The sequence below is a fragment of the Geotrypetes seraphini genome, chromosome 8, assembly GCF_902459505.1.
Source record: "Geotrypetes seraphini chromosome 8, aGeoSer1.1, whole genome shotgun sequence".
NCBI classification, from domain to species: Eukaryota; Metazoa; Chordata; class Amphibia; order Gymnophiona; family Dermophiidae; genus Geotrypetes; species Geotrypetes seraphini.
Window position 1 is genome coordinate 129,676,178 of NC_047091.1, and position 19,462 is coordinate 129,695,639.

Genomic DNA, 19,462 nt, shown 5'->3' on the forward strand with positions numbered 1-19,462 from the left:
GTGATCTATTACTCTAAAGCATTTGTACTGTATAGTACCCCTCTAATTATACCCTCCAATCCCCTTTTCCTTCAGGAATTTGTCCAGTCCCATTTTGAAACCTAAAATCGTATTCTGCTTTACTACCTCCTCCGGAAGCGCATTCCAGGTGTCCACCATCCTTTGAGTGAAGAAGAACTTCCTGGCATTTGTTCTGAATCTATCTCCCTTCAATTTTTTCCGAATGCCCTGTAGTTCTTGTTGCCCCCGCTAGTCTGAAGAATCTGTCCCTCTCTACCTTTTCTCTACCTTTCATGATCTTATAAGTTTCTATCATATCCCCTCTAAGTTTCCGCTTTTCCAGCAACATGGAACCAACGTGCTGTGTGCAATAAGCATTAAATGGAACTAACCCAGCCATAAAGAGATGCACTCATGTACATAGAACAATTCTCCAGACCCTATCTGCTGGTAGGAAGATACTTAGGCCTGAAAGGAGACATCTGAGGCAGAAAATTGCAGGCGATACAGAGAAACAGAGTAGATAAAGGGGCGGGTCATATTGATTGCGTCAGGGATTAACAAAAAGATGATTACCAAAAGGTAAAAACCTAATCTTTCATTCTATTACATCCCCTCCGGGAGTCAATATGAAAGGTGACATACCAAAGCAATGGCAACGTCTAAGGTGATAAAGAAAAAATAATAATGCCTGTATGTGAAGTTTATTTATGAATAGGGTATGGTTGTTCCGGGGGGTTTAGGTTTACATAACTAAATTGAATGGTCGGCCCCTCAGTCTCCTTTTGAAAACAGAGATCAGCTTATTTTCATTTACTAAGGGAGCAGTTTGCGTTCTGCTGGTATTCGGGCCGCTCGCTGAAGTGAGTGCTGCCAAGTGAGAAGTTTTTATGAATTTTGGTTGGATTAAGTAGTTTTCAACTATAGTCAGTCACAGATATAGTGTGTAGCATTTAAGCTTTATTTTTTCATTTTTTCTTTTAACCTTAGACCATTGGAGTTTACAGCGTCCTCTCATTTTGTTTATTTATATTTTCAAAGTTATGCAGCCAAAATCCGGCGGTTTTTCTGAATCACACCATTCCTCCTGAAGAAGAGGCCAGAGTTGAGGGATGGACCGAGTTTTATTCATTGTCTATTATTCTGATTAGGCACGGTTGAAGTATGAAGAGCATGTCCGGATTTTTGGTGGTTTTTATACTTTGGGAGACTGACACTTTTTGTTGGTTGGGACACATCCTGGGTCATTTGGAAAGAAGCATTAGCAGTATATGAGACCTCAAGATATCTACAATCTTCAATCCTATAAGTTTACTCGCACAGATAAGTAGCGATTTATTATTACTGCCCATTTTCTGAATGAATACTTGTATTGATACAGAGAATCAGAGTAAGGTTATGGAGGACAGGATATTGCAATGATGGTCCTCTATTCCATTGGTCTTAGTTCAAATGACCGGTGTGCGTGGTGGTACCGAGTACATTCACTTGAGCACTATTATAATTGTTGGGTTTATGTTATTATTTATCTTCATATACAGGCATTATAATTTTTTCTTTATAAACATTAATGAATGCCTATTTATTAACTTAATCCCCAAGATTTAATATACAACGTTTAGGGTGAGACAGAAGAGTCTGCCTGCAATACCAAGGCTCAAAAGGCGCATCAGACCCATTATGTAAAATCTTTTGAAGGTATGAAGGGAAAACCAAGTAGCTACTCTACATAACTCGGTCGGAAGAACTGTTTGATGCGTAATCTGCAACACCTCTGGTCGAGTGCACATTAAGTGAAATCTGCAGCTGTTTACTACAGGCGATGTAAGTCGATGAAATGGCCATGCGGATCCATCGAGCAATAGAGACCTTAGACACTAGCCTACCTCGCCTGGATTGGCTAGTCAGGACAAACAGATGGTCAGAAAGATAGAAGTGTTGGTCCTCTCCAAGTAGCGGCATAAGATTTCACACTTCTGGGTTGCATGAAAATCTGAAACTATTTTCAGAAGAAAGGAAGGAAATGTAATGCAGGAAAGCCCTGAATCCGTGATTCAGAGAAAGGTCTCTCGATGAGACAGCCTGCAGTTCAGAAATACATCTTGTAGACATGATCTGCACGAGGAACACTGTCTTGACCATAAGTTTGAGAAAGGATGCATCCTTAAGCAGCTCAAAAGGAGCCTCAGCAAGCCCCTTTAGCACAATATTTAAATTCCACGCAAGAAAGAGCTGTCACAGGGGTGACCGCAAACAAAGCGGCTCCCTGATAAATCTGGTCACATCTAGATGAACTATAAGCAAACTGAACAGCTGTACCTTGAGGGAAGCCACCACCAGGCCTTTTTCTAGATCGGCCTGCAGGAAGAAGCTCACAACACTTCAATTGGGTCACTGGCCCAGTACCACTGGAAAGCCTTCCAAGCCTTGGTGTAAGCCACCACATATTAGAGTGCTTCTTAGACTTAACAGAGTGGCTATGACTCCATCGAAGGAATCCTTCCACATCAAGGTCTGGTGCTCAAGGTCCATGCTGTAAATCCATGGGAACCAGACCCTGAGTGAGGTTGTTATGAAGAGAGGGCCTGAGCTTCCTATTCTGCTGAAGATGGACCAGATCCGTATACCATGGGCAGCAAGGCCAGACTGGGGCCACCAGGATCACCAAGCTTGGATGTGTCACTATCCTATGGATGACCTGACCCACCAAAAGCCAAGGTGGAAAGACATAAAGGAGATCTCGAGTGGGCCAGGACTGAACCAATGCATCTAGCCCCAAGCTTCCTGGCTCTGTTTGACTGTAGCAGCTCTTGACTTTCGAGTTCTTGACTGAAGCCAACCAGTCCATCATGATGCACAATGCGACAAAATCCTAATGCGACACATCCTAATGATGCACAATGCGACAAAATGCTCTCTGCGAGACACACCACTCTCCCGGATCCAGGATTTAGCAACTGAGAAAGTCTGCTTGCACATTTTCAACTCTGGTCATGTTTGCTTTGGAGAGAAAGCCTTAAGGTGTAGCGCTGACCACTGGAATAACATCCATGCCTCCTGATTCAAGTGCACACTTCTGGTGCTCCCTCATCGATTCACGTATACCATCAACATGGCATCCTTGGAAAACTCTTTTATTGCTTTTCCTTACAAGGTGTTTTGAAGAGCCCTGAATGCCAAACGTATGGCTTTTGATGGGAAGTCCACTGACCCTGGATGAAGTGATCCCTGCAATAAGCACTCTAGCTTGAAAGACTGTCGGGCAAGAGAGCAATCCATTCCATGTCTCGAAGAGGCATGCCCTGTACCACAGCTGCTCCATGAATCCACCAGTGTTCTGTTCTTGCTCCATCCTGGGAAGGGGCATCCAAAGAGAATGATGCCAAGGGGACTAATGAGATTGGGGGGGGATTCCTTCAAAGGCTTCATATGTGCCCTGGCCCAGGGCACAACTTCCAGGGAGACCGCCATGGACCCCAATACTTCGAGAAGAAAAATGTTCTTTGAGTGTGTCAAACTGAGCTCCCAAGTATTCCAGCATTTGAGATGGAGAGAACTGGCTCTTCCTGAAAATCAACAATCCAGTTCACGCACCACAGGAGACACACCATTGTCTGCACTGCCTGCTTGCACTCCAGACTGGATGGAGTCCTGATCAGTCAGTCATCCAGATAGGGATGAACTTGGACCCCCATTCTGCAAAGATGTACTGCCACTACCACCATCACCTTGGTGAAGGTGCAGGAGACTGTCTCAAGCCCAAATGAGAGGGCTGTGAGCTGGAAATGTTGCTGGAGAATATGAAATCTCAGATACTTCTGGTATCCCGAGAATATAGGCATAGGAAGATAAGCCTCTGTCAGATCCAGAGATGCAAGAAATTCCCTAAGACCTAATGCTGTTATCACCAAACTCACTGTCTCCACATGAAAGTGTGGGATCCTCGAAAAAGCACTGACCGCTTTGAGAACCAGAATGGGTTTCCAGTCCTCTGCACCTTTCTTTGGCACAATGAAGTATAAGGAGTATCCACCTGAGCCCAATTCGCTTTTGGGAATTGGCTCTAAGGCACGAATGTCCAAGACACACTGAAGTGTCACCTGGACCTTTAACTTCTTTTCCGGATTTCCTGCTGGAGAATCCAGACATAAATCCAGGAAGGGGGGGGGGGCAAATGAAAGAAGCCTATCTTGTGTCCCACTCGTATGATGTCCGACGCTCAAAGGAGATTTGATCTCATTTCTTGAGAAACTCCAACAACTAGCCTCCAATGCGAGGAAGCGCGGCTGAAGTCCTTGACATCATTGGGACTTCTTAGAAAAGAGGCTGGTGTGAGAACCCGAAACTTGCTGGCATCTGGGATCATCAAAGCAGTTTGTATCCTTAGATCTCTGGGCGGAGGAGCTTACTGAATTCTGGCAGAACCTACATGAGGGACGAATATCATTATGACTGCCACCCCAGAGGACAGCACTTGCCATCTGGAAGACAGTTAGGACGCTAGCCATGAAGTCATCCAGCCCCTTACTAAACTGCAGTTGCCCTTTGAAGGGGAGCCTGCCCAAAGTCGCCTTAGATGCCGATTCTGCAGCCCAGTGGAGGATCCAAAGTGTCCTGCGAGACCTTGATCAGAACCCTTAAGGTCATACAAGAGGTTTGCTACATATTCCATGCCCTCCAGCACCAGCTGGGAGCAGGCATCAACTTTCACTGAGGGATCACAGCGCAAATTCATGTGACAGGCACGTGCTGCAAGTGAGGCAGCTGCTGCAGTCTTAATGCCCGAAGAAGCTACATCAAAAAGCTTCAAGACCATATCCATGCTGCAATCCAGGGGTCATTAAGCATCACTCCCACTTCACTAGGAAGGGCTGTACGCCTGGTAACCTGAGATACTATTGAATCCACATATGGCTGCTAAAATAGCTGCTGAAAAATCCAGCGCTATAGGATAAAGTTTAGCCAATTTGAAAGAACTCTGGGCGTCTCCCACTGTTCTGCAGCAAGAACAGTGAGATCTGGATGCGCAGGGTAAAAAAAAGGAGAATTAGAATGGCTCATGGCAGTGTAACCATACATGGAGGGCTGACCTGCCAATTTCAGCTCTTTCATAGCATTCAAATAAAATGGTGGACTAAGACCAACTTAAACAGGCAGTGTATAGAGGGGTCATCAACCGGATCAAAGCTCCCTGAGGCACCTTGCTGAACTGTTCTACAAAGGAAATCAGTGTCATCCAGGGTGGAAACTCCAAAGTATTACTGCACCCACCAAGGCCATCTGGATCCACAGTGGCCTCGGCACTGTGGACCTGGGCAGTAACCTCATCTAAAAACGACACTGATTTGGAAACTGGCAGGGCTGTGTGAGCCGAGTCTGCGAGATATACTCTCCACATGAGCTGGAAAAATTCTGAAAAAAACCCAAGAATAGCCTTACTGGGTCAAGACCAATGGTCCATCAAGCTTTTCCTGTCCCATTTAAAAGCCTATTATTTCAAACTGGCATTTGACCCTAGTTCTTAACATTTCAGTTTAGTTCTTTCTTTGCTTTCTTCTTCTCACATTTTTTTTCTTTTTCCCCTATCCTCCTGTTTTTATTGTTTTAAATTATTTCCCTTTGATTATCTATTGTTAACCGCTTTGATTTGACTTTTTTGTTAATAATGGCGGTATATCAAATAAAATAACTAACTAAAAGTACCCAGTGGGATCAGCCTGTCTGCTACAGACCAAAGTCTGTGTATTCTCAAGCAGGCAGAGTTTTGAAATCGCTCCAAGCACCAAAATTCCCAAAAAAGGGACAAAATTACACCAAATAAGAATTATAAAATGGGAGAGCAGAACTCGCATTCCTGCAGGCATGCGTGCAGCAGAAAGAACTCTAGGTGGAGCTACAGAACCCAATGAAGTACAGCAGAGGCAGAATGATAAATCCAGAGTGGATTCTTTGCAGCAATACACAGCTATGGGGAAATAGCCCATTTGTCTAAGTGTGGTTTTCTGCAAGACCTGGATCATGAGTTGAATTAAAACACCTATCGTATTGATTCTGGAAGGAATGTAACAGAATTCCATGTTTACTGCTAGGTAATAGTGGAATTTCTTAATATGAGAGTCCCCCCCCCCCGGACAATACTGAAAGCAAGCTTGAAAAAGGAATTGGCTTCTAAATTTAAGGGCTCAGACCAGAAAGAGATTCTTTTATAATTTGGATATTGTCAACAGAAGACTTTCAGAAAAGCACAGTTACTTAGCGCAACAGGTGTTATCCTGAGACTTAGCTTATGATGGTATAGGACAAAAAAGCCCAAGGGAATCCTTGTTGGAATCAGCTGTGTAGTCCTTAAGTCCGACGGCGGCTCAACTGTTTCATAAATTCACTGCTTCATCAGGGACACATTGTGAAAATCATGAAATATGTAGATTTCCAGATGCTATTTGCAGACTTTAATAATTTAGCATGTTCATATGGAGCAGGATCCTACATGCTTCATTCTTTTCCAAAAGCATGTAGGATCCTGCTCCATATGAACATGCTAAATTATTAAAGTCTGCAAACAGCATCTGGAAATCTACATATTTCATGATTTTCACAATGTGTCCCTGATGAAGCAGTGAATTTGTGAAACGGTTGAGCCGCCGGACTGAAGGACTCTTAAAAGGACTACACAGCTGATTCCAAGAAGGTTATCCTGGGACAGCAGATATTCTCACAAATGGGTGACATCATCCACAGAGTCCTGGTACGGACAGTTTGGTTTATTTATAATCCGTCTTATACAAGGTGAAGCATCAACACAACCAAATATACATAAAACAATATTTCAATTATTTTACAAAAAAAAAAAAAAAAATTGACAACACCAAATTACATAATCAGACTGATATATCAATTACCCTCAGTGAAAAGTGTAGTATCACTAAGCTTTAGCAAGCTTTTTAGACTGCCCACACCACGTATGCGCGAGTGCCTTCCCACCTAATGCCAGCTCGTGAGGTCATCAGTTCAATACTCAAGCAAATAAACCAACTAGGGAAGGTGGGCAGATTGTGAGAATATCTGCCTGCTATCCCAGGATAACACCTGTTATGGTAAGTAACTGTGCTTTATTCTCAAGCAGGCAGCATATTCTCACAAATGTGACTCCCTAGCTTGAATAAAAGAGATTGGGGGGGGGGGGGGGGGCGTGTCAGATGTGCAGGAATATGGCACAACACAGTTGTTTCTTTTTCTTCCATTCTTCTTTTTTATTTTTCTGTCTGTCTTTCTTAGGCTTCCATATTGTCTTTCTTTTACCCTTGGGAAGTTGGGACTATAAGAGTCCAAGTTCCTTGGGGAGGCACTCTTAAGTATTGCTTTTGGTTGTTGTGAGGGGATTGGGGGGGTTGATAGGGGACTGTGTTCTGTTTCCTAGTTTGTATACTATTGTGGTTTGTATTTTGTAATTAATAAAAATCGTTTAAACATAAAAAAAAGAAATGGAGGGAGAGTACCGAGAACTCAGAAAACTCAAGTTGCCTTGTAAACTTAAGATCTAATATTTGATGCGAGATTGAGGGGCAAGGGAAGGAACCTAATGGACAAAATGAAGAAAGGAACCCTATGTTTCACTAGAGGTAAAGAAAAAAAATCCGATAAAACCTATGTGCATGGAGGTTGAAAGATAAACGACTTCCTAGAGTCAGTAGAATCTAAATATATGCGATAGATATGTCAAAAATATTCAAGAATCAAATAAGAGAGCAACTGGCTAATGCACCTATATGGAGCAGTCGACCCAACGAACAGTTGAAATCAGTCCTATCCTTGAGTAGATACGAATTTTGTAATCGAATAAAAACAGGATTTTCTTGAAAAGAATTATCATAGAGAAGCCAATGCTATGGAACACAAAATCAGAACGACATAGTGGCTTACTGAGAAGAACAACCTCCTGATAAAAATATTTGTAATATTATTCTGTAAGATCTCATGAAGGCTGAAAAAGTAACGTAATAAGCCTTAAAATGAGAAAATCAGTAAAAACAGCAAGGGGAAGCATTATCAAAACAATATGCCAGTAAGATGAAACCCCTCAAAGATTTAACAAGGAAAGTGAGAATGGACTTGTATACTATCCCTGTAAAAACCAGAAGTTGGTTAAGTGGTTTTGAGTGTTTCTTTTTGTTTTGTTTTTTTTAAGTCTGCTCAAGAGGAGCTTATTGAGGACAGAATATCACGAAAAAAGGGGGGCCTGAGCCAACAAAAGCTTATGTGTAGAAGTAATTGAACTTTTAAAACTACTGACCCCTGGTAATGACTTGTTGAAAACTGGGGAATCAAAATATATAAAATGTTATCCAAGTAAAATAAGGAATGGAGAATGAGTTTTGATTATAAACGATCTGGACATAGGTAAGACAAGCAAGGTGATTAAATTTGTGGACGATACAAAGTTATTCAGAGTAGTGAAGACGCAGGGGGACTGCGAAGATCTGCAACGTGACATAATCAGGCTCGAGGAATGGGCATTGACATGGCAGATGAGGTTCAACGTAGACAAGTGTAAAATGATGCATGTTGGTAACAAAAATCTCATGCACAAATATAGGATGTCCAGGGCAGTACTTGGAGAGATCTCCCAGGAAAGGAATTTGGGAGTTCTGGTCAACAAATCGATGAAGCCATCCACACAATGTGCGGCGGCGGCGAAAAGGGCAAACAGAATGCTAGGAATGATAAAGAAGGGGATCACGAACAGATCGGAGAAGGTTATCGTGCCCCTGTACCAGGCCATGGTGCACCCTCACCTGGAGTACTGCGTCCAGCACTGGTCACCATACATGAAAAAGGACATGGTACTACTCTAAAGGGTCCAGAGAAGAACGACTAAGATGGTTAAGGGGTTGGAGGAACTGCCATACAGCGAAAGATTAGAGAAATTGGGCCTCTTCTCCCTCGAACAGAGGAGATTGAGAGGGGACATGATCGAAACATTCAAGGTACTGAAGGGGATAGACTTAGTAGATAAGGACAGGTTGATCACCCTCTCCAAGGTAGGGAGAACGAGAGGGCACGCTCTAAAGTTGAAAGGGGATAGATTCCATACAAATGTAAGGAAGTTCTTCTTCATCCAGAGAGTGGTAGAAAACTGGAACGCTCTTCCGGAGTCTGTCATAGGGGAAAACACCCTCCAGGAATTCAAGACAAAGTTAGACAAGTTCCTGCTGAACAAGGACGTACGCTGATAGGGCTAGTCTCGGTTAGGGCGCTGGTCTTTGACCGGAGGGCCGATGTGGACTGCTGAGCGGACTTCTGGGCATGATGGACCACTGGTCTGACCCAGCAGCAGCAGCAATTCTTATGTTCTTATATGTGGTATATAAATTTTTAAATAAATAAATCAGAAACAAGGCCAAAAATCCATTGATGATCACCACAGGAAGTAAGAATGGAATTGTGAAGGCAGCTGTTGAACTTTGAATTAAGTTTGAAGAAAGTCCAGAGTTACTTTTTCTTTTATGTTTCTACTTTACTTATTTTTTAAAAAGAAAAGTATAGAGAGAACAACTTGAAAAAAAGTTAATAAAAATTATAAGCGGGAAGGCAACTTGACGGAGAAACAAGAGATACGTCTTCACTCTGTGGAAAATGAAAAACTTACGACCTTGTGTCGGGTGGGAAGGCACTCACATGCGCAAGTGCAGGCAGTCTAAAAAGCTTGCTAAAGCTTAAAGTGATACTACACTTTTCACTGTCCATACCAGGGCTCCGTGGATGATGTCGCACATTTGTGAGAATATGCTACCTGCTTGTCCAAGGATAAAGGAATTTACCTGTTTAGTACACGTTAATAGCAAGCAAAGCTAAAAATGTGGTGCAGCTACATGGTCTTCACTTGACATGTTCATTAAAACACTATTGCCTTGTCACCTTATCACAGAAAAATGCAGACTTTGGTCAGCTTGTTCTCAAGAACTTTTTTTTTTTTGCTTTCTAAAAGACGAGACCTTTCCACCTGCCCTTTCCAGCGGGTCAAAAAAGAAAATCCTCCTTGACCCACTGTTCAGCAAGTGTGCCTGTATTTCTTTGCTTTTCTTGACAGAGAGCGTCTAGGTCCTTATCTGTAACAGCTTTTCTCCATAAACAGCAGGGGAATGCAGCAACTTTTTCCCCTTTTGTCAGCCCCTTTTTTGGGTGGGCTTTATCCCCCTGAGAATTTTGTTATGGTTTTGATTGAATGCTCATCAGCATGGGAGCATCTGCACGTGCTCAGAGACCCTTTAACTAAAAGGTTCTGCATCACACACATGATCTGGCCAGGGGAATATTAAACTAATCTAAACCTTAAGCTTATATACCGTATCCTCTCTACTTGTTTAACTTAGTAACTAGGTAAATATCCATTTAACTCAGGACAGCCTTTTTACTGTCCTACCACTGAATATCTGATGCCCAGGTAACTCAATGTCCAGGTAACTCCCAGCTCTACCTTGATGCCACCCCCATAATACGGCGGCACTAATTAGATAGAACTCTGTTGATCTGTCCAAATTTTCAGCAGCACTATCATATTAATGTGCTGCTGAAACACAAGGATCACCTGGTCAACTGTATAACTGGATATGAGAGGCTTCTGTCTAGTTATCTCCTGCTGATGATTATTGGCCCCCTTGTGTGTACCTTGATTTTGGGAAGGTGACCATGGAATGGGGACAGTTCTTTGGGATTTGAATAAATGGGTAACATTTCCAAAAAAAATGTAGTGATTGGAATTTTCTTCCTAGAAAAATGTGACATTTTTAGAAGAGTTGCATATATTATGTAAACAGCAGAATCCTAGAAATACACATTTGGGGCATGTCATCAGGACAGAAGCAAACTGAGCTCAGAAAATTTCTAGAAAGAATTTTGAGATTGTGTAGGGGCTGTTAAGTTCTATTTAGCTTATTATCAGATATGCTTCAACCTGAATTGGAATGTGAAGTAATATGACTTGTGCAGAGTTTTGCTTTCATGAATATTTGTTTAGAGTTATGTAACTTTTTTTCCCCATAGACAGCAAAGATTGCTATAGCTGTACAGTTTAGCCTAAGAATTGCAAGGTTCCAATTTGGGTGGTACTGATTTTTCAACCCGAGTTCCTGGGAAGAACATTTTTAACTTTTTGAATCGAAGGATAAGAAAAATTGTAAATGCCTTTCGAAGAATGGAATTTTGTTTTCAAGTAGTCTGCGGAAGAGTTGGTCATTGAGGTAGTGGAAAAAGCACTGGTAATGCTATTGGTAGTTTTAATATGGAAGCCTGATCCTAATTTGGAAGGATACATCCTGAGTAGTACCTTTATTATTCAAAATCTGTTTATGGAAAATGTATTAGTGTAAGTGGTATGCTAATTCTGCAAGCAGATTTCCTAGTAGCAATAAATGGTCTTTTCTAAATGCTTAAAGGGTGATATGGTGTACTTCAGTAAGACAGGGTTCAGCAAGAACAACCCATAAACTGAGCATCCTTGGAATGGGCTCTAACATGACTGACTGGATCAAAATCTAGCTCAGTGTGAGGTGACAAAGTAGTGGTAAGTAAGAGTTCACTCCAAGGATATGGATGTTACCTATGGTGTGTAGTGGTGTAGCAAGGGAGAGAGGCGCCTGGGGTGGTGGTGCCCCTCCCTGCTCCCCCCATCTTCACAAGTTCCTTCCCCACCCCCTCCTGCCGCATACATGCCCTTCCCTTTCTCCATATCTCTGTAATGTTCCTGTTACAAGCAGCAACATATCAGCAGAGTTGAAATCACGTGTTAATTCCCTTTTACCTTGCTTTGCCTGCTGACGCACCCGTCCCTTACCACAAGCTAATACCGGATTTCCTTCCTTGGACTCAACTTATTTTATTGTATTATTATTTAACACTTGGTTTTTTTAATCCGTGTTTTTAGTTATTAATTCAAGTTTAAATTTTATTTGTACCTGTCATCTTATACAGCTCTGTTGCACCCCAAAGGGAACGCCGGCGCGAAGCAGCGGCGCCGACGACTCCGCCCACTTTCCACCACCGGTAGCGTTTCCTTTAAATTCCCCTGCTTTGCGGCGCACGCCGAAGGCGCATCCTGCTCCTTAGGTGCGCTCCTTCATGCAGCTGCTTCACTTATTAAACAAAGTTTTCTTCCCTAATGTAACTCATCTTTCTTTTCTTATCTTTTTACTTGCAGTGCTGTTTCCTATATACTTCTTCTTAACTTCACTTACCTCCCTTAATTATCCTATCCCCCAATCCCCCAACCTTAAAACAATGTCTTCAATCTCTTCCATTTGGGGCCGCCGACCTCTTAAGAAAAACCCTTTTCCTTTCACTACTGAACCTCATACTAGATGCTATACTACCATCCCAATCCTTCCCTCTCCCACTTTTTACTCCGTTTCAACTCACTCTCCCTTAAAACTCAATATTGGTTTACTAAACGTACGATCAATAAAAAATAAACATCATCTTATACACGATACGATTACTCAACATAAACTTCAAATATTATGTCTCACCGAAATTTGGCTATCCCTAGGGGAAGAAGCCTATTTAACCCAAGCCTGCCCTCCTAACTTTAAAGCTATCTTTCACCCACGCTCAGGTAAAAGAGGAGGAGGTATAGCTATTATTTTTCACACTTCTATCCCCTGCCAATCTAACATTTCAAATTCATCCCCCACTACCTCTGTCGAAACCCTTCAATTTTTTATCAGATCCCCTTACTCCTTTAACTTTAGTTTTCTTCTTATCTACCTTCCACCTCCCGTAACGAAAACTTCACTTTCTACTCTAATTTCCATTATATCTGAATTCAATATCACTTATCCAGATTCTATTATTCTTGGTGACTTCAATATTCATTTCAATTCCCCTAACCACTACAATACCTCCGAACTTTTAACACTGATTTCTGACCTTTCCTTAACCTCTCTCATCTCTTCGCCTACTCATGAAGCCGGTAACACCTTAGACATGATCTTTTGCCCTCTCTCTGCTACCCATCTTTTCAAAAACATTCAACTCCATCCTTTACCTTGGTCTGACCACTTCCTAATCAGTTGGCACCTTGAATCCCCCTCAAAACAATATAACTTTCAAAAACAAAACATAAACAATACACACTTCACTCGCAATACTAACAAAATTACTCTCACAGACATTCAGAATTTTTTCAACTTAAACCTTACTGATTTCTCTTCCCTTTCTCTAGATGAACAAACCTCTCTCTGGAATACCTCCACAACATCCCTTTTAAATTCTCTGGCACCCCAACAGGAAAAAAAGAAATTCACTTCAAATCTAACCCCAAAAAACAAACAACAACCTTGGTATAATGAAAATCTCACCCTTCTTCGTAAACAACTTCGCTCTACAGAACATAAATGGCGAAAAACTCCCTCTTACAACCTCCTCACCCTGTATAAAGAAAAAGCTTCTCATTACAAAAATGCAATTCAACAAGCAAAAAAAAGATTACACTAAACTTATATCAACCACCCGCAATTCCTCCACTCTCTTTAACCTTGCTCAATCTCTTTCTAAATACTCAAAAAAAAAAACTACCTGTAACCACCACTCCTTCAGCTAACGAACTAATTCTTTTTTTCGAAAAAAAAATTAAAGACATCAGAATTCATCTCGGACCCACCCCTACTTCTCCTAATATTTATAGACAAAATGATGATTCTTCTCTCCCATTCAGCTCTTGCTCAATCTTTAAAATGCCACCGTTAGAAAACCTATTTCCCATCCTGCAATCTTTAAATACCTCTAACACTTCTTTAGAGAGTATTCCTCCTTCCTTCCTTAAAAAATTTTTCTCTCACTTTGGCCCTTATATCTGGGAAATGATATCTAAATCTCTCTCTGACTGTACCGTTCCTTCGGGTTGGAAAACTGCTCTCGTCTTTCCAAAAATTAAACAATACAATTCTGATCCTTCTCTTCCATCAAGTTACCGTCCAATTGCCAATCTTCCGCTATTATCAAAACTAACGGAAAAAATCGTCCACACTCAACTGTCTGAATTTATCAAAAAAACTCACGCCTTACATCCCTGTCAAACTGGTTTTCGCTCATCACATTCAACGGAACTGTCACTGCTAGGCCTCATCTCAACTATACACTATTATCATGAACACCAAAAATCTGTCCTTCTTATATCTCTCGACCTCTCAGCAGCCTTTGATACCATCGACCATTCTCTCCTCTTAAATAGACTCAAAGACTGTGGTATCACTGGATCTGCACTTTCATGGTTCACGTCCTACTTCACAGAACGCAGTTTTAAAGTCCATGCAATGAATGAAACATCGATTTCTTCACCTCAAATCTATGGTGTTCCACAAGGTTCTATTCTATCACCTTTACTATTTAATATCTTCCTATCTCCTCTTCTAACTCTAGCTCAATCTATCGGATTTACGATTTTCGCCTATGCAGATGACATTCAGCTCCTTCATCCAATCAACACTTCCAAAATTTCTGATATAAAAGATATAAACAATAAACTGGATTCCATAAACAACTGGCTCTACTCTAACAAACTTTCCCTCAATATTAACAAATCTCGTGGCCTCTTATTCTCAACCAAGAATACTGAATCTTTACTGGAAAAAATAACTATTAAATCAATTCCAATTCAAATGGAAACAAAAATAAAACTTTTAGGGGTCATTATTGATAAAGATCTATCTTTTCATGATCACATCAGTTCTATAATAAAAACATGTTTCTATAAACTTCGTATCATTCGTTCATTAACTTCTATCCTGCAGATCGACTCTATTAAAATTCTGGTTCACTCTCTGATCATTTCTCACTTAGACTATTGTAATTCCCTTCTTAACGGTCTTCCCCAAAAAGAAATCCGACGTCTTCAATTGATTCAAAATACTGCTATAAAACTCATTTATAAACTGGGTAAATATGATCACGTCACTCCAGTTCTGAAAGATGCCCACTGGCTTCCTGTGGCCCACCGAATCACATATAAAATTATTCTCTTAACTTTTAAAATAAAAACCTCCCATCTGCCTTCATTTCTACATAAACTCCTCATTCCCCAATGTTCTTCTCGTACTTTGAGATCTACAAATCAAAATCTCCTTTTGATTCCTTCTATTAAACATTTTTACTACACACGGAAAATAAATTTCTCTGTTTCTGCTCCAACGCTGTGGAACTCTTTACCACAACCTCTTCGCGACGAACAACAACTGGATAAATTTAAGATAGGCCTAAAGACTTTTCTATTTCGCGATGCATTCACCTCAGTTTAGTCTCTACTTTTCCTCTTATTTTCAATTATTTAACCTTCAAATATTATTTCTAAAAAAAAAAAAAAAAAAAAGACTTTTTCCCCACCCAAATGTTTTTTCCCATTCCCTCCTTCTCCCTTTTCTCTCAACAATGTAACTTTACCCTCCCAATAACCTCTTCCCTCACTATCAAGTTTGTCTTGTTTATGTTTTAATATACACTATATGTACTTTTAAATATTTATTATATTAACTCCTCTTTCTTATCTATTTTTTATTGTAATGTAAACCGGCCAGATATTTATTTGATGGTCGGTATATTAAAACCTAATAAACTTGAAACTTTTTAAAGAATAAATCCTCTTCACAAATTAGTGAAGAAATGCTACTAATTGATTTGACACAGCATAGTGAGTGAATTGTACAGATGTTCCCAGTGTCTTGGGTTTCTTTCATAGGAAGTATATGGGGCCCACACAAAGGAAACAGCAGAACACAGTACTCATGCGGCAAAACAAAGAACAAGCTAGAGGAGGAAGCAGAGGACATGTCAGTATAGCTCTTGATGGAAGATATGAAACGCTGAGTGAAGGAAATTTTTTTTAAATTTATTTATTTATTTATAATTTCAAATAACAAATCAAGATTCACTTGTACAGAAAGTGATTACAACAAAAGAAAAAATAATACATAATCCAATTTTATGAAGAATAAAATATTACTTAATCACTCAAGTCCACGATGTAACACAAACGGAATAATAAGAAAATATAAACTTAAGATATGTGGAACACAGTTAACTGGTAATCAGGCGTCTAATATATTTAAGCCCTCATTTCTTTTCCCTCTCCAGGGGGGACATAGAGAGAAAAGCCGTTAGCTGGTATGGCTCAAAGAAAACATATTTCTGAGAATTATATTGTACTATACATTTGCAGGGATGGCGAAGATAAAAAGTGCCTCCAAGAGCTAAGACTCCAGGTTTTAATAATAAGAACTCTCTTCTACGCCTCTATGTGTCTTTTGCCAAATCCGGGAACATTTGTATCTTAAGATCAAGAAACTTTTTCTCTTTATTTTTGAAGAATAATCTCAGAAGCCAATTTTTATCCAATGTAATAGCTAAAGTCACAATCAGTGTTGCAGGTGTTGCACTTTCTTTATCTGACAATTCAAGTAAAGCAGACACATCAATTGGATCTTGGTTCCTTTCCTGATGAACTTGATTTTTATTCGGCAAGTAATAGACCTGGGTGAAAGGAGGCATTGAATCTTTAGGAACTTCTAATATCTCCAACAAATAGCGTTTTAACATTTCTTTTGGAGTAACTTAAGATTCGGGGAAAATTAATCAATCTAAGATTATTATTCCTAGAGAAATTTTCAAATGTCTCTATCTTCCTTCTTAAATTAACATTATCCTTAGAGTCTTGAAGTAATTTGGAAGACTTAAGTTGATCTTTAATATTCTGAATATCTAATTTTGATTCACCCAGGTCTTGTTTTATCTGGAGAACTTCTTTGTCCTGAGATTTTATTTTCGCCTCAATTTGAAAATAATTAGTGTTCACTGCTCTGACCAAATTGGCAGTCATATCCCACAGAGCTTCCAAAGTCACTTCTTGGGGCTTTACAATATTAAAAGTCTGCAAATCTGGTAATGAAGGGTTAGGCTCACCAACCAAAGGTTTCTCTCCTCCACGTTCCTCCTGGGTCGGTACTGAGTCCAATGTTGTAACATCCTCGTGGGCATTCAGGATCTGCTGCACAATCGAAGATCCTGAGTCGTTGTTTATCTCACTGTCCCTGGGAACCTGGGGGGGGGGAACCGCATGCCGACTTCTGACTGCCTCTCCACCCCCGGGGAGCTAGCGGCATGGGGGTTGGGAGGAGGAGCTCTCACGTCGGGGCTCAACAAGATCTCATGCGCCCGAAATGACGCCTCCATTCCGTCTCCCGGAAGCGTCTCAGGCAATGGCAACGCCGACATTCCCATGGCACCCTGCATCCGCCTCAGCAGGTCTTCAATATTGCCGGAAAAGACCACTTCAGGGTGCCGCGAGGTTCCAGGGACACCCTTCCCTCTCCTCTTCAGCATGACAACTATTCACCAAACGAAAACCGCAGGGAAGATAAGTTTCAAAAGATGAGACTTGCGGGCAGTTGATCAGCAAACTGTGTCCGCGGCCATCTTGGATCTGAGTGAAGAAAATTTTAAAGCAGAAGTGAGAGCATCTCAGAACATCAAAGAAATGGTGAAAGACATAAGGTTTGGAATTGGGGTCCAGCTTGCAGGAGGAAGAGTCAGGTAGAAAACAGTGAATCTGAGCTGGAGAATATTAAAACATTGGATAGTTACAAGCAGCTATTGAAAGCTTGAAGGAGCAGCTAGAGGAGCTCAAACTGAACTAAGTGCAGCAATACTCACATTAGAGGGGTGACAGACTGGTGAATTTAGTGACTCCCTGGCAGTAGTACAACAATCTTACACTGCGATAATTCAGAAGAGCCCACTGGGACCACAAGCAATAAGCTCTCCTGAAGGTGGACAAGGTGCATTGGGTGCTAAAAAAGGAGCATGCCCCAGAGCCATTGTGGCATGCATACATCTCTTTCAAGAAAGAGAGAACTTATAAGGTGAAAGCTGCTCATGGTGTATAGTGGAGCATCATATGAGAGGATGTGTTCCATGACCTGTCCTTTCTTACATTAGCATGTAAGAAAGAATAAAAGAAGATTATAGCTCTTTTTTTTTTAACAGAAGAATGTGTGCTACAAATAGGTGTTCCATTTGGGGTTCTTGTTCACACTAAAAGGCAAGAACTGGAAAATGCATACTGGCAGAAGCACAGGAGATTTTGGAGAAAACTGCTGTAGGGTGCACCTAAGAAAAGAGGGGACTAATAGAGGTGTTTCATTGGAGAGAGATGGCACCTTGGTTGTAGGAATTCAAGTGCTGGGGCACCATTGAGACAGAGTAAATTATCTGAAAAGAGGGTACCGGAGAAAACGAGGGACCAGTGGTGTAGTAAGGGAGGTGGGGTGGAGGGCAGACTGCCCAGGACAAAGACACCTCTCCACAAACCTCTTGAAAAGTTCACCAGCACAAGCATCTTCCATTTGCTGCTCATGCCATCTCCGGCTCCCTTCTAATGTCACTTCCTGGTTGTGGGAGACCGGCAGAGCAGCATGTGGAAGATGATGCTTGTGCTGGAAAACATTTTAAGAGGTACGTTGGGGGGGGGGGGGAAACGCTTAAATGGCAGGGAAGAGTGGGGGATGCACGGTGTGCCAATGCTATATACCTCTGCCCCAGGTGCCAACCTCATATGCTACGCCACTGTGAGGGACAATTCAAGGTGGTGGTTTTCCATTGCAGTCTCAAAACTGTACTTGCGACAGTGATTATAGAAGAATGAAAATGGACATTTAGAGCTGGATTCTTTAAGTGGCATCAAATGGGTGCTGGGAAAGTTTGCTGGTAAACACAATTCTGTAAAGGGTGCTCACTCTTTATAGCAGTGTCTCGCAAACTTTGCCAAACTGCGGCACACTAAATGTGGCTGGCGTGGCTCGAGGCATCCGGAAGTGTGCGGACATCTACATGATGTCGCACACATGCGAAAAGGCCTGGAAGGGAAGACGCGAGGAGAGGTGATTGACTGCTTAAAGCATGTGCCCCTTGCCGCGAGAAGCACATCTGTAGGCAGTCAGCCAGCACTTCTCCTCCACGACTTCTCACAGCACACTACTGTGCTGCAATACACTCCTTTATAAAATTGTGCTTAGTGCCATGCATCATAACTTTGGATGCTAGATTTACTCTTGTTGGAACCTGATATAAATGCTGGTGCCTAAGTTAGATGGGCAGACCCTCTATTTTTGTAACAATGTGCTGGGCATTCTGAAACTTCCCTGACACCGATGTCCATGTCCCCTTTTGAGTTGTGTGTTATGGAAGCAAGGCACCATGCTTCATAGAATTGCATGTAGCCAGATGTGTGTGCTAATTTTTATGAGTGTCAATTAACATCGTGTTATTTTTGGCAACACACAAGTCTTTCCAAATCAAACTCTATATTGACAAATTATATCCAGTAAGGAAAATTTTTAAATGTCCCCATTTTCCTCTGATGAGTGGAAGTTATTTAACAGCCAAACTCTGTGTATGAAGAGACACAAGGTAACATCAGAAT

General features: G+C 41.3%; 1 protein-coding gene across 2 annotated transcripts in view; it reads right to left on the reverse strand.

Moving 5' to 3' along the window:
• Positions 1–19,462, reverse strand: part of EIF4ENIF1 (eukaryotic translation initiation factor 4E nuclear import factor 1) — a 243,609-nt gene that overhangs the window by 52,574 nt on the left and 171,573 nt on the right. The gene's annotated exons all lie outside the window — the stretch shown is intronic.